The sequence below is a fragment of the Oncorhynchus clarkii genome, chromosome 6 (genome assembly GCF_045791955.1).
Source record: "Oncorhynchus clarkii lewisi isolate Uvic-CL-2024 chromosome 6, UVic_Ocla_1.0, whole genome shotgun sequence".
In the NCBI taxonomy this organism is placed as follows: Eukaryota; Metazoa; Chordata; class Actinopteri; order Salmoniformes; family Salmonidae; genus Oncorhynchus; species Oncorhynchus clarkii.
Window position 1 is genome coordinate 27,626,882 of NC_092152.1, and position 16,107 is coordinate 27,642,988.

Sequence of the window (16,107 nt, forward strand, 5' to 3'; positions counted from 1 at the left end):
GCTGAAATCAAGAGATATCAGCATGAAATCCTGAATGTCCAGGATCTCTTTTATTTCTGATCTTTCCTTGATGCGAGCTCATCTGTCAGTAACAATTTTCTAAGCTATAATATTACATTTCAAACTCCAAAAATGACATTGCTGAACAGACAAGCCCACATAAATAGTTGGATCTATACTTCGTCTCCCTCTCACTAACCCAGTGCGCCATGCAGGCCTTTCTGCTTTCCGTAGTTTTACTCCCCCCCCAAAAAAATACTACCAAATATGTTCTCATTTATCTGTGCTACTGCTGTAGCCACTTCCTGGTTACTTTATCTAGCTAGCAGTTATTTTATGTGAAATGGGATGAGGTTTTCTGAAAAGGAAAAAGCTTCCAATTGAAACTGGATGAGAAATTCAGACAAAATGAGCTGGTATGTATTTTGATAAGACAGCTAGACACATTAATCGTCTTCAACAAGCTAACGGTTTGACTCGACTAGTGAAATTGTGGGGTTAGCTAGCTAACTTAGCAGCTAGTCATTGGCTTAGCTTTCAGTAAGTTAACGGTGTCTAGAACTGGCCAAGCAGTTTAGAAATATTATACACATGTAATGTGTTAACAATTATAGCTTACAGTATGGTGTCATTTGCCTTGCAAACTCGTCAACTAACTTTAAAAGGCTAGCATCCTGAGCGTAGCTTGAGAGCTGTTATTTACATTGGCTAAATAGTTAGCACCCTAGCTAACGTTAACATAGTGACCATAAACAACAACTTATGACATGTTGGCTTGCTAGTTAGCGCGTTAAAGTAGCAGCGCTAGCTAACTAACCAACTGTCTAGCAAAGAGAGCTAACCTGGCACTAACCTTAGGATTTAACTTCAATGTTACGTTGTAGTAGAGTTAAAATATTAGTTAGCTAGCCAGGTTGCCAATTTTAGCTAACTAACGTTACCTGCTTAGGTAGGAGTTAACCCACTCATAGAAGCTGCTGGAGTTTTGATATTGTCCCTGGGAGGTTCAATTACTGCACACCTTTATTGGGTTTGGGCCTGTTTTTTTCATCAATTACTAGGGTACGGGCAGGGCTCGTGTATGACTAAATTGATCAAGCATTTTGCAGCTGAGCCATTTGCTCTGCTGCGCAGTAGGCTAGCCTACAGTCTTCACCTACTAAGATCATAACATGGTGTCAGACGTGCTTCAACCACGTGAAATATAAGACCAGAACATTGTCCGAGTCCACAGGACAGATTATTTCACAGAAAATAATACTGTTCTTGAGTTTAGTGACACCATTAAAAGTGACAAAAACTTGTCTCGTCTTTGAGCAGCCCGAGGCGGAGCCATTGCTCTGGATACTCACACAGGCAGACTATTAACCTAACGTAGCAGGCGTTAAAGAAACACTTGAGCAGTGTCTATTTCTGGTCCTGATGAGAGAAAAACAAACTATCAAGGAAGGGTCTCTTCTGCACTGTTCAACCAATCCAGTAAATGTTGTGGCGGAGTTAAGATTGAGTGTTGCCTTGTTGACGTCCAAAAGCAGAAGTCGCATCCTGAAAACCGGACGCATCCTGTTTTTTTACAGCCCCACTGAGGGTGACAGACTAGCAGCAGAGTGCATGCTGTGTGAGCACTGCAGGGAGGAGGACAGACCGAGACCAGCAGCTAATGGATGCTAATGATTGAAGTTATTTTGGCCTTTGGTCCGGGCCTTAAATTTGGCAGAAACAATCGGGGTAGGGTTTGGGCTTAAAATTTATGCTTGTGCAGGGATCTACGCACAGCCAAGCACAGGGTCAAATGTGGGGTGCCTTAAATTTTGCAGAAGCAATTGGGCCTGTGTAGGGTAGGGCTTAATGGTTGCTGGTATGGGTAGGGCTCAGGCTTAAAATTCATGCCCGTACAGGGCCTCTACGCACAGCCAAGCACAAGGTCAAATGTGTGGTGCCTGTCCAGTGAATGAGACCTTTATCAACTATGCTGACCAACTCATTCCAGTCAGGCCCTCACTCTTGCTTCTGTGACGTGAGAGATTTGACTCAGGGGTCATCCGAACAATTGCACTCCTAATGTCCTCAACCAGCCCTCTGTACTCCAGGCAATAGCCCCAATTGAAGTGATATGTTATCCCCTTGCCAATGGCGCACACATTTATAGTTCCAACGTAGTCATTGGTTCTTCCTGTAGCCGCATCATTTCTGTATTTTTATCATGCAGAGCTAATGGCTATGCTGGTAAATAAGACTGTTGTTTCTCTGAGCATGCATACGTCTAGACTAGAGTAGAGTGACGTCCATAAGGAAACAGCTTAGTTCTAAAGGTTTGGTCAAGGGGGAGAGCAGGGGTGTTAAACTGTTGGTTTTAACATGAGTCACTATGTTTTAGGGAATGTAAAACCGGGCACAGCAGTTTGCTGACAGCTAAAACAGTGAGCCTTACCTACATTACTTAGGCCTACACCAAGAGCCATATTGTTGTGTTGAACTCAGGGCAAATTAGGGTTTATGCCTTGCTCTCATTAGCTACATTTTTACAAGAAAAAAAGGTAGAGATCTGTGAACCTTACATGTAAATCATACAGACATCTGTCAACTGTACATGTAAATCGTATAGACATCTTGGTGTCATTATACTCCTTATAGTGTGCTCTAAAATATGGAGCAAGTCTTGTTGCTGAAATAAAACAATCTTATTGAACATTTTAATATCTTAAATTGTAAGACAGGCTTTTGTTTGGAACAATATACTCTACAAGTACATTTTCCAGAATGGGCTCGCTGATAATTACAGTGCCTTCAGAAAGTATTCACACCCCTTGACTTTTTCCACATTTTGTTGTGTGAATTTAAAATGGACTACATTTAGATTTTCACTGGCCTACACACAATACCCCATAATGTCAAAAGTGGAATTATGTCTTTACAAATATAAAGGCTGAAATGTCTTATGGCATGTATTCAACCCTATATTTGCTTAACAAGTCACATAATAAGTTGCATGGACTCACACTGTGTGCAATAATAGTGTTTGAATAGGTACCTCATCTCTGTACCCCACAAATACAATAATCTGTATGGTCCCTCAGTTAAGCAGTGAATTTCAAACAAAGATTCAACCACAAAGACCAAGAAGGTTTTCCAATGCCTTGTGAAGAAGGGCACCTATCGGTAGATGGGTAAAAATAGAAAAAGCAGACATGGAATATCCCTCTGAGTATGGTGAAGTTATTAATTACACCTTTTAATGGTGTATCAATACACCCAGTCACTAAAGATACAGGTGTCTCTCGTAACTCAGTTGCCGGAGAGGATGGAAACCTCAGTGATTTCACCATGAGGGAAATGTTGACTTTAAAACAGAGTTGAATGGCTGTGATAGGTGACAAGAGGATTGATCAACAACATTGTAATTATTCCACAATACCAACCTAATTGACAGAGTGAAAAGGAAGCCTGTACAGAATACAAATACTCCAAAAGATGAATCCAGTTTGCAACAAGGAACTAAATTCCTGCATGCTCTAGTCTTATCTTGATTCTGTCCAGTCATATGGTCAAGTGCTGCAAATAAAGACCAAGTTAAGCTGCAGCTGGCCCAGAACAGAGCAGCACACTTTGCTCTTTATTGCAGTCAGAGGGCTAATATCAATACTATGCATGCTAGACTCTCTTGGCTAAGAGTTGAGGAAAGACTGACGGAATCACTTCTTGTTTTTGTAAGACACATTTAATGTGTTGGAGATTCCAAATTGTTTGCATAGTCAGCTTACACACACACAGCATTGACAATCACACTTACCCTACCAGACATGCCACCAGGGGTCTTATCACATTCCCCAGGTCCAGAACAAATTCAAGGAAATGTACAGTATTTTACAAAGCCATGATTGCACAGAACTCCCATTTCATATAGGATAGCGCAAGTGAACAGCAAACCTGCGTTCAAAAAACTAATAAAGCAACACCTCTCCTATTGTTGTGTGTATGTACTAACATGTATGTGTACCTGATAGATGCACACTACAGTGCCTTGCAAAAGTATTCATCCCCCTTGGCATTTTTCCTATTTTGTTGCATTACAACCTGTAAAATAAATAGATTTTTATTTGGATTTCATGTAATGGACATACACAAAATAGTCCAAATTGGTGAAGTTAAATGAAAAGGCTAACTTGTTTGAAAAAATGTTTAAAAAATAAAATAAAAAGTAAAACGGAAAAGTGGTTGGTTCATATGTATTCACCCCCTTTGCTATGAAGCCCCTAATAAGATCTGGTGCAACCAATTACCTTTAGAAGTCGCATAATTAGTTAAATAAAGTCTAAGTATAACATGATCTGTCACATGATCTCAGTATATATACACCTGTTCTGAAAGGCCCCAGAGTCTGCAACACCACTAAGCAAGGGGTACCATGAAGACCAAGGAGCTCTCCAAACAGGTCAGGGACAAAGTTGTGGAGAAGTACAGATCAGGGTAGGGTTATAAAAAAATATCAGAAACTTTGAGCATCCCACAGAGCACTATTAAATCCATTATTAAAACATGGAAAGAATATGGCAACACAAACAACCTGCCAAGAGAGGGCCGCCCACCAAAACTCACAGACCAGGCAAGGAGGGCATTAATCAGAGAGGCAACAAAGAGACCAAAGATAACCCTGAAGGAGCTGCAAAGCTACACAGCGGAGATTGGAGTATCTGTCCATAGGACCACTTTAAGCCGTACACTCCACAGAGCTGGGCTTTACGGAAGAGTGTCCAGAAAAAAAGCCATTGCTTAAAGAAAAAATAAGCAAACACGTTTGGTGTCCGCCAAAAGGCATGTGGGAGACTACCCAACCATATGGAAGGAGGTACTCTGGTCAGATTAGCTTTTTGGCCATCAAGGAAAACACTATGTCTGGCGCAAACCCAACGCCTCCCATCACCCCGAGAACACCATCTCCACAGTGAAGCATGGTGGTGGCAGCATCATGCTGTGGGGATGTTTTTCATCGCCAGGGACTGGGAAACTGGCCAGAATTGAAGGAATGATGGATGGTGCTAAATACAGGGAAACCTGCTTGTCTTCCAGAGATTTGAGTCTGGGACAGAGGTTCACCTTCCAGCAGGACAATGGCCCTAAGCTTATTGCTAAAGCAACACTTGAGTGGTTTAAGGGGAAACATTTAAATGTCTTGGAATGGCCTAGTCAAAGCCCAGACCTCAATCCAATTGAGAATCTGTGGTATGACTTAAAGATGCTGTACACCAGCGGAACCCATCCAACTTGAAGGAGCTGGAGCAGTTTAGCAAAAATCCCAGTGGCTAGATGTGCCAAGTTTATAGTGACATATCCTAAGAGACTTGCAGCTGTAATTGCTGCAAAAGGTGGCTCTACAAAGTATTGACTTTGGGGGGGTTCTTGTTGTTATTTCTTGTTTCTTTCACCCCAAAAAGTTTTTTGCATCTTCAAAATGGTAGGCATGTTGTGTAAATGAAATGATACAAACCCCCCCAAAATCCACTTTGATTCCAGGTTGTTAGACAGCAAAATAGGAAAAATGCCAAGGGGGTGAATACTTTCGCAAGCCACTGTACATGTTCATGATTTTAAAAGTATAGTACCAGTCAAAAGTTTGGACGCCTACTCATTCAAGCATTTTACTTTATTTTTCTATATTGTAGAATAAGAGTGAAGACATCAAACATGAAATAACACATATGGAATCATGTAGTAACAAAAAAGTGTTAAACCAAATCAACATATTTTAGATTCTTGAAACTAGCCACCCTTTGCCTTGATGACAGCTTTGCTGAAGACTTGTTGGCTGCTTTTCCTTCACTCTGTGGTCCATCTCGTACCAGTACATTTCAATTGGGTTGAGATTTGGTGATTGTGGAGGCCAGGTCATCTGATGCAGCACCATCACTCTCCTTACACAGCCTGGAGGTGTGTTGGGTCATTGTCCCGTTGAAAAACAAATGATAGTCCCACTAAGCACAATCTAGATGGGATGGCGTGTTGCAGAAGAATGCTGTGGTAGCCATGCTGGTTAAGTGTGCCTTGAATTCTAAATAAATCACAGACAGGGTCACCAGCAAAGCAACCCCACACCACCTCCTCCATGCTTCACGGTGAGAACCACACATGCAGAGATCATCCGTTCACCTACTCTGCGTCTCATAAAGACACAGCGTTTGTCATACAAGTAAAACGCATCTCGAGAGTCTTTCCTCCCAATGAAGTTACTATGTGAGAATTGCCAGAACCATCTGAGATACCAAAAATCTTTCAGTCTACGCTGGCATGGAATTGCCCTGCCTTAAACAACAACACCATGCAATATAGCCTAATATACTATAATAATGCTTTTATTTTTAACATAATTCAGAATAGGTCCAGGATATATCAAGGATATTGTCCTATAGGCTAAGTTAGGCTCTACAGTGAGACAATTTTACTCACATATGTGCTTAAATATTTTGCTGTGCGACCTGGAATTTGTATTTAAGAACATCACCGCGCCTAGAAACAATGCAGTTTAACAATTTAGCCTATGGAATTATCCATACTTATCCATACAGTCGATGAACCTGACATCTAACCTATTGTAGTTGAGTACAATGTAGTGCTATTGTGCTTGGTTCACTGTAACCCCTGTGTAGTGTTCACTTTGACTAATAGCTTAAGTTGTAAGTCTGTCCATAGAAGAGAAGGTTGTGCTCCTTTATTTACCAAATGTAACATGCTCTGTGCACACTCTGTCTTTCCTGCCCTTCTTTGAGTAGGTCATGGGATCAGGGCTTACAGACTAACCAAAGTTTCTAAATGTACAGGCCTCTACTGAAATGCCACTGTGTGTGAAGAAACATAACAAACGATTCCCACAGCATAGACCATCCTCCTTCCTCTACCCCTCTAGCTTACCATTCTCTTTGGATCGCTTTGGGATTTGAGCAAATAAGGCAGTGTCCACAGTCTGTTAGCTAAGTACAGTGCATTCAAAAGTATTCAGACCCCTTGACCTTTTCCACATTTTGTTATGTTACAGCCTTATTATAAAATTGATACAATTATTTTATTTTCATCAATCTTAACCCAATACCCAATAATGACAAAGCAAAAACAGACATTTTTGTGAATGTATTCAAAATAAAAAACTGAATCTTCTTGGGTATGATGCTACAAGCTTGGCACACCTGTATTTGGGGAGTTTCTCCCATTCTTCTTTGCAGATCCTTTCAAGCTCTGTCAGGTTGGATGGGGAGAGTCGCAACACAGCCAATTTCAGGTCTTTCCAGGGATGGCTGATCGGGTTCAAGTCCGGGCTCTGGCTGGGCCATTCAAGGACATTCAGAGATTAGTCCCGAAGCCACTTCTGCGTTGTCTTGGCTGTGTGCTTAGGGTTGTTGTCCTGTTGGAAGGTGATCCCTTGCCCCAGTCTGAGGTGCTGAGCGCTCTGGAGCAGGTTTTCATCAAGGATCTCTCTGTACTTTGCTCCGTTCATCTTGCCCTCGATCCGGACTAGTCTCCCAGTCACTACCTCTGGAAGAACATCCCCACAGCATGATGTTGCCATCACCATGCTTCACTGTAGGGTTGGTGCCAGGTTTCCTCCAGACGTGAAGCTTGGCATTCAGGCCAAATAGTTCAATCTTGTTTTCATCAGACCAGAGAATCTTGTTTCTCATGGTCTGAGGGTCCTTTAGGTGCCTTTTGGCAAACTCCAAGCGGGCTGTCATGTGCCTTTTTACTGAGGAGTGTCTTCTGTCTGGTCACTCTACCATAAAGGTCTGATTGGTGGAGTGCTGCAGAGCTGGTTGGCTTTCTGGAAGGTTCTCCCATCTCCACAGAGGAATTCTGGAGCTCTGTCAGAGTGACCATCGGGTTCTTGGTCGCCTCCCTGACCAAGGCCCTTCTCCTCGATTGCACAGTTTGGCCAGGTGGCCAACTCGAGGAAGAGTCTTGGTGGTTCCAAACTTCTTCCATTTAAGAATGATGGATGCCACTGTGTTCTTGGGGACCTTCAATGCTGCGGACATTTTTTGGTACCCTTCCCCGGATCTGTGCCTCGACACAATCCTGTCTCGGGAGCTCTATGTACAATTCCTTCAACCTCATGGCTTGGTTTTTTGCTCTGACATGCACTGTCAACTGTGGGACCTTATATAGACAGGTGTGTGCCTTTCCAAATAACGTCCAATCAATTGAACTTGCCAGAGGTGGACTCCAATCAAGTTGTAGAAACATCTCAAGGGTGATCAATGGAAACAGGATGCACCTGAGTTCAATTTCGAGTATCATAGCAAAGTGTCTGAATACTTATGTAAATAAGGTATTCCTCTATTTTATTTTGAATACATTTGCAAAAATGTACAGTACCAGTCAAAAGTTTTGACCCATCTATTCATTCAAGGGTTTTGTTTATTTTGACTATTTTCTACGTTGTAGTGAAGACAACTATTGAACACAAATGGAATCATGTAGTAATCCAAAAAGTGTCAATCAATGTATTTTGTATTTTAGATTCTTCGAAGTAGCCAACCTTGATGACAGCTTTGCACACCCTTGGCATTCTCTCAACCAGCTTCATCTGGAATGCTTTTCCAACAGTTTTGAAGGAGTTCCCACATATGTTGAGCACTTGTTGGCTGCTTTTTCTTTCCTCTGCGGTCCAACTCATCCCAAACTATCGCAATTGGGTTGAGGTCGAGTGATTGTGGAGGCCAGGTTATCTGATGCAGCACTCCATTACTCTCCGTATTGGTCAAATAGCCCTTACACAGCCTGGAGGTGTGTTGGGTCATTGTCCTGTTGAAAAACAAATGATAGTCCTACTAAGCACAAACCAGATGGGATGGCATATCACTGCAGAATGCTGTGGCAGCCATACTGGTTCATTTTTTAAAGTAAATCACTGGCAGTGTCACCAGCAAAGCACCCCCACACCATCACACCACCTCTTCTGTGCGTCACAGTGCGATCCACACATGCAGAGATCATTTGTTCACCTTCTCTGTGTCTCACAAAGACACGTCGTTTGGAACCAAAAAACTCAAATTTGGACTCATCAGCCCAAAGAACAGATTTCCACCGGTCTAATGTCCATTGCTTGTGTTTCTTGGCCCAAGCAAGTCTTCTTATTGGTGTCCTTTAGTAGTGGTTTATTTGCAGCAATTCGACCATGAAGGCCTGATTCATGCAGTCTCCTCTGAACAGTTGTTGAGATGTGTCTGTTACTTGAACACTGTGAAGCATTTATTTGGGCTGGTAACTCTATTGAACTTTTCCTCTGCACAAGAGGTAACTCTTGGTCTTCCTTTCCCGTGGCGGTCCTCATGAGAGCTAGTTTCATCATAGCACTTGATGGTTTTTGAGACTGCACTTGAAGGAACTTTCAAAGTTCTTTATAGTTTTCTGGATTGACTGACCTTCATGTCTTAAAGTAAAGATGGTCTGTCGTTTCTCTACGCTTATTTGAGCTGTTCTTGCCATAATATGGACTTGATCTTTTACCAAATAGGGCTATCTTCCGTATACCACCCCAACCTTGTCACAACACAACTGATTGGCTCAAATGCATTGAGAATGAAAGAAATTCCACCTCATGATGCTGGTTGAGAGAATGCCAAGTGTGTGCAAAGCTGTCATCAAGGCAAAGGGTGGCTGCTTTCAAGAATCTCAAATATAATTTGTTTGGTTTAACACTTTCTTAATTACTAAGTCATTCCATATGTGTTATTTCAAAGTTTATGTCTTCAATATTATTCTACAATGTATAAAATAGTAAAAAGATAGAAAAACCCTTTAATGAGTAGGTGTGTCCAAACTTTGGACTGGTACTTTATAAAAACCTGTTTTCGCTTTGTCATTGTGGGATATTGTGTGTAGATTGTTGAGGATTCTTTATTTAATCAATTTTAGAGGCTGTAACGTAACAAAACGTGGAAAAAGTAAAGGGGTCTGAATACTTTCCGAATGCACTGTTGACTTTGTGACTGTGGGGCTCGATTGTATGTTCTGCTGGGCCAAGATCTTTTGTATTGGGCCAAAGATATAGTCGTGGTGTTTAGCACGAGTTCTAGCAGTCTTTGCCACCTTTATGATCTTACCTTCTTTCTTGGAAAGTTACTGCGTGTTTGACATATCGTACAGTCCTTGCCAAGTCTTATGTGATCACTGCTCAGATAGGTAGGCCAGTTACTGCCGTAGTGTTCTAGTGATGCGTTGCATGGGTAGTAAGATGATTCACCCCGTGGACCTCAGGAATTTCAGTGGGTGACGAAATGTAGTTTTCCATGATGGTGTTGGCTCACCAAAAGTATGACATGTGAAACTTTTCCTCCTGAATCAGCCATTTTGACCGTAGATCTTGATCTGATATGAGTCGGTGATTTTATGAATGGGATGCATCCATGTTGTTACAACACTGCTTATCTCTAGGAGTCAAAAGGGGAATCAAATAACATTTTTCCCAGCGCTTCACCAGGGCTAGTTTGATAGGGACTTAATACTCCCTCCTGCCAGTGAAAGCATCCTTTCTGTTGTAATTCGGATTAAGCCCATTTTCCTGTTGCCTCTCTTGGCTGTGTTGGGTTTTCTGATTGAGCTGTTATCAAAGGGAACTGCCACACACACACACATCAGTGGTGTTCCCTGGTTATACAACACGGCCCTGCCTCGCACCCTCATCTTTCCATCTCATTAGTTTACACACCTTTCTTTTGACGCAGCTGTTGTCTCACTGTGCCTGTCAACGGCAAACGTCCATCATGTTCCTTGGATGTTATTAGTGTCACGTCAATGTCAACATACAGCCATGTGTAGTGGCAATAAAAAGTGTTTTCTTTCTCATGGATTCTCCATCACAACTTATGTAGCAAGACATGGTTTAGAAAGTTGGATTCAGGCAGATAAAAGACGGATGGCATTAAGAAAATAAGTTGTTACCTATCAAAACTATCATAAGATGTCACAAGTAGAAGCTCAAACAGGAAGTACCCTTGATGCGCTCCATTGAGAAATGGTCCTCTGTTTCTGATGCTATGCTACAAAACTGCTTTGCTTGCGCTGACTGGAATATGTCCCATGACTCTGCCAATAGCATCGACAAGCTAACCACCTCGGTCACTGGCTTCATTAGGAAATGCATCACAACGTTGTCCTTAAAGAGAAGTTTCGCTGCTTCCCCAATCAAAAGCCCAGGATTAACACAGAGGTTGGCTCTAAGCTAAAGAACAGGGCTCCGCACACAGGGCTATCGCAGCCAACCCGGAGACTACGGCTGAAGACACAAACAAGTGCATGAAGTCCCGCTACGACCTCCGCAGAGCCATCAAACAAGCAAAAGGGCAATATAGGAACAAGGTGGAATCCTATTACATAGGCTCCGATGCATTAAGAAGGGGCTACAGTCCATTACGAATGACAAAGGAAGACCCAGTTGTGGTCTGCCAACGATGCCTCTCTACTAGACGAACTCAATGTATTTTATGCACTATTTGACAAAAAATAACACTGAGCCGGGAACGAGGGCCCCCACTGACCCAGGGGACTGGTTGATGTCGCTACTCCGAGGCTGTCGTAAGGTTTTTAAAAAGGTAAACACGCTTAACGCCGCGAGGCCAGGTGGTATTCCAGGGTGCGTTCTCAGAGCATGCGGAGAACAGCTGGCAGGCATATTCATGGTCATTTTCAACCTTTCCTTGTCCCAGTCAGTAATTCCCACATCTCAAGCTGACCACCATCATTCCAGTTCCCAAGAACTTTAAGCCTACCTGCCACAATGACTACCGCCCTGTAGCACACATCTGTAATCGTGCTTTGAAAGGTTATGGCACACATCAACTCCCATCATCCCAGAAACCCTAGACCCATTCCAATTCGCATACCGCTCCAACAGATCCATAGACGATGCAATCTCAATTGCACTCCACACTGCCCCCATCCACCTAGATAAGAGGAATTAACACCTATGTGAGAATGCTGTTCATTTACTACAGGTCAGCGTTCAACCCATAGTCCCCTCCAAGCTCGTCACCAAGCTTTGGACCCTAGGACTGAACACCGCCCTCTGCAGCTGGATCCTGGACTTCCTGACGGGCCAACCCCAGGTGTTGAGGGAAGGCAACATTTCCTCTGCCACGCTGACACGCTGTAGGGGGCCCTACAGGGGTGTGTGCTTAGTTCCCTCCTGTACTTCTTGTTCACCAACGACTATGTGGCCATGCAAAACTCCAACACCATCATCAAGTTTGCTGACAACATGACAGTGGTAGGCCTCATCACCGTTGACAATAAGACAGCCTACAACACGGATCATCAACGAGATTCAGTAGTTCCTGCAAGAGGAAGGCATTGATGCTATGGACTGGCCCGAATCCAATTGAGCACATCTGGGACATCATGTCTCGCTCCATCCACAGACTGTCCAGGAGTTGGCGGATGCTTTAGTCCAGGTCTGGGAGGAGATCCCTCAGGAGACCATCCGCCACCTCATCAGGAGCATGCCCAGGCGTTGTAGGGAGGTCATACAGGCACGTGGAGGCCACACACACTACTGAGCCTTATTTTGACTTGTTTTAAGGACATTACATCAAAGTTGGATCAGCCTGTAGTGTGGTTTTCCACTTTCATTTTGAGTGTGACTCCAAATCCAGACCTCCATGGGTTGATAATTGATAATATTTGTGTGGTTATGTTGTCAGCACATTCAACTATGTAAAGAAAAAAGTATTTAATAAGAATATTTCATTCATTCAGATCTAGGATGTGTTATTTTAGTGTTCCCTTTATTTTTTTGAGCAGTGTACATACATACATACAGTGGGGAGAACAAGTATTTCATACACTGCCGATTTTGCAGGTTTTCCTACTTACAAAGCATGTAAGAGGTCTGTAATTTTTATCATAGGTACGCTTCAACTGTGAAAAAACAAAAATCCAGAAAATCACATTGTATCATTTTTAAATAATGAATAAGCATTTTATTGCATGACATAAGTATTTGTTACATCAGAAAAGCAGAACTTAATATTTAGTACAGAAACCTTTGTCTGCAATTAGAGAGATCATACGTTTTCTGTAGTTCTTGACCAGATTTGCACACACTGCAGCAGGGATTTTGGCCCACTCCTCCATACAGACCTTCTCCAGATCCTTCAGGTTTTGGGGCTGTCGCTGGGCAATACAGACTTTCAGCTCCCTCCAAAGATGTTCTATTGGGTTCAGGTCTGGAGACTGGCTTGGCCACTCCAGGACCTTGAGATGCTTCTTACGGAGCCACTCTTTACGGAGCCACTCGTTGTCATGCTGGAAGACCCAGCCATGACCCATCTTCAATGCTCTTACTGAGGGAAGGAGGTTGTTGGCCAAGTTCTCGCGATACATGGCCCCATCCATCCTCTCCTCAATACGGTGCAGTCGTCCTGTCCCCTTTGCAGAAAAGCATCCCCAAAGAATGATTCCACCTCCATGCTTCACGGTTGGGATGGAGTTCTTGGGGTTGTACTCATCCTTTTTTCCCCTCTAAACACGGCGAGTAAAGTTTAGACCAAAAAGCTATATTTTTGTCTCATCAGACCACATGACCTCCTCTCATTCCTCCTCTGGATCATCCAGATGGTCATTGGCAAACTTCATACAGGCCTGGACATGTGCTGGCTTGAGGAGGGGGACCTTGCATGCGCTGCAGTATTTTAATCCATGACGGCGTAGTGTATTACTAATGGTTTTCTTTGAGACTGTGGTCCCAGCTCTCTTCAGGTCAATAACCAGGTCCTGCCGTGTAGTTCTGGGCTGATCCCTCACCTTCCTCATGATCATTGATGCCCCACGAGGTGAGACCTTGCATGGAGCCCCAGACCGAGGGTGATTGACCGTCATCTTGAACTTCTTCCATTTGCTAATAATTGCGCCAACAGTTGTTGCCTTCTCACCAAGCTGCTTGCCTATTGTCCTGTAGCCCATCCCAGCCTTGTGCAGGTCTACAATTCTATCCCTGATGTCCTTACGCAGCTCTCTGGTCTTGGCCATTGTGGAGAGGTTGGAGTCTGTTTGAGTGTGTGGAAAGGTGTCTTTTATACAGGTAACAAGTTAAAACAGGTGCAGTTAATACAGGTAATGAGTGGAGAACAGGAGGGCTTCTTAAAGAAAAACTAACAGGTCTGTGAGAGACTGAATTCTTACTCGTTGGTAGGTGATCAAATACTTATGTCATGCAATAAAATGCAAATTAATTACTTAAATCCAGAAAATCACATTGTATGATTTTTTTGTTTTAGATTCCGTCTCTCACAGTTGAAGTGTAGCTATGATAAAAATTACAGACCTCTACATGCTTTGTAAGTAGGGAAAACCTGCAAAATCGACAGTGTATCAAATACTTGTTCTCCCCACTGTGTATATATATTTAGTACATGGGTGGCCAAATAAAACCACCTGCAGGCCAAATTCAGCTTACATGCCACCAGTTGGGGAACCCTTGTCTACAGGGAGGAGGTCAGTGACCTGGCAGTGTGGTGCCAGGACAACTTCTCCCTCAACGTCAGTAAGACCAAGCAGCTGATCGTGAACTACATGAAACGGGTGGGCGAGCAAGCCCCATCCAGTGCAGCGGGTTGAGAGCTTCAAGTTCCTTGGTGTCCAAATCACTAAAGACTTAAATTAGTCCACACACACTCAGTGCCTCTTTCCCCTCACGATTTTGAAAAGATTTGGCATGGTCCCTCTTGACTGGCTACATAACTGTTTGGTATGGCAACTGCACCGCCCTCGATTGCATGGCGCTACAGAGGGTGGTGCGGACAGCCCAGTACATCACAGCTCCCTCCCATCCAGGACCTCTTATATCAGGCAGTGTGAGAGTAAGATCTGGAAAATTTGGTAAAGCCATAGACTATTCTCTCTGCTTCCGCACGGCAAGCGGTACCAGAGAACAAGAAGTCTGACACCAACAGGCATCAACACACAGTTCATTTGCTCACTCGCACATAACACACACATGTATTTATACTGACTCTACACACATACACATTTTTATATTGACTGTGTGCTTCAGGTCATTGTCCTGTTGGAAGGTGAACCTTCGCCCCCAGTCTGAGGTCCTGAGTGCTCTGGAGCAGGTTTTCTTCAAGGATTTCTGTGCTTTGTGCCGCTCATCTTTCCCTTGATTCTGACTAGTCTCCCTGCCGCTGAAAACATCCCCACAGCATGATGCTGCCACCACCATGCTTCATCATAGGGATGGTGCCAGGTCTCCTCCAGACATGGTGCTTGGCGTTCAGGCCAAAGAGTTCAATCTTGGTTTCATCAGACCAGAGAAATATGTTTCTCATGGTCTGAGACTCCTTTAGGTGTTTTTTCGGCAAACTCCAAGCGGAGTGTCCTTTGCCTTTTACTGAGGAATGGCTTCCGTCTGGCCACTCTACCATATAGGCCTGATTGGTGGAGTACTGCAGAGATGGTTGTCCTTCTGGAAGGTTATCCCATCTCCACAGTCGAACGTTAGAGCTCTGTCAGAGTGACGGGTTCTTAGTCACCTCCCTGACCAAAGCCCTTCTCCCCCGATTGCTCAGTTTGGCTGGGCGGCCAGCTCTAGGAAGAGTCTTGGTGGTTCCAAACTTTTTCCATTTAAGATGGAGGCCACTGTGCTCTTGGGAACCTTCAATGCTGCAGACATTTTTTGGTACCCTTCCCCGGATCTGTGCCTCTCCGAGCTCTATGGACAATTCCCTCAACCTCGTGGCTTGGTTTTTTGCTCTGACATGCACTGTCAACTGTGGGACCTTATATAGACAGGTTTGTGCCTTTCCAAATCATGTCCAATCAATTGAATTTACCACAGGTGAACTCCAATCAAGTTGTAGAAACATCTCAAGGATGATCAATGGAAACAGGATGCAATTTCAAGTATCATAGCAAAGGGTCTGAATACTTATGTAAATAAGGTATTTCTGTTTTTATTTTGAATCAATGTGCAAAAATAAACTTTTCACTTTGTCATTATGGGGTTTTGTGTGTAGATTGAGGGGAAAAACAAACAATTGAATCCATTTTAGAGTAAGGCTGTAACGTAACAATGTGGAAAAAGTCAAGGGCTCTGAATACTTTCCTGAATGCACTGTAGGCTTA

General features: G+C 43.3%; 1 protein-coding gene across 8 annotated transcripts in view; it reads left to right on the plus strand.

Moving 5' to 3' along the window:
- The first annotated feature begins 257 nt into the window (after positions 1 to 257).
- LOC139410892 (bridging integrator 3-like) overlaps positions 258 to 16,107 on the plus strand; it is a 51,430-nt gene continuing 35,580 nt past the window's right edge. For 2 of the 8 annotated variants that reach the window (XM_071156534.1, XM_071156536.1), the window contains exon 1: positions 290 to 416. The gene's annotated coding sequence lies outside the window, so the exon portion shown is untranslated. Of the gene's footprint in view, positions 417 to 16,107 lie in introns of all 8 variants that reach the window. The other 6 variants (XM_071156537.1, XM_071156538.1, XM_071156533.1 and 3 more) reach the window with 5 other exon arrangements.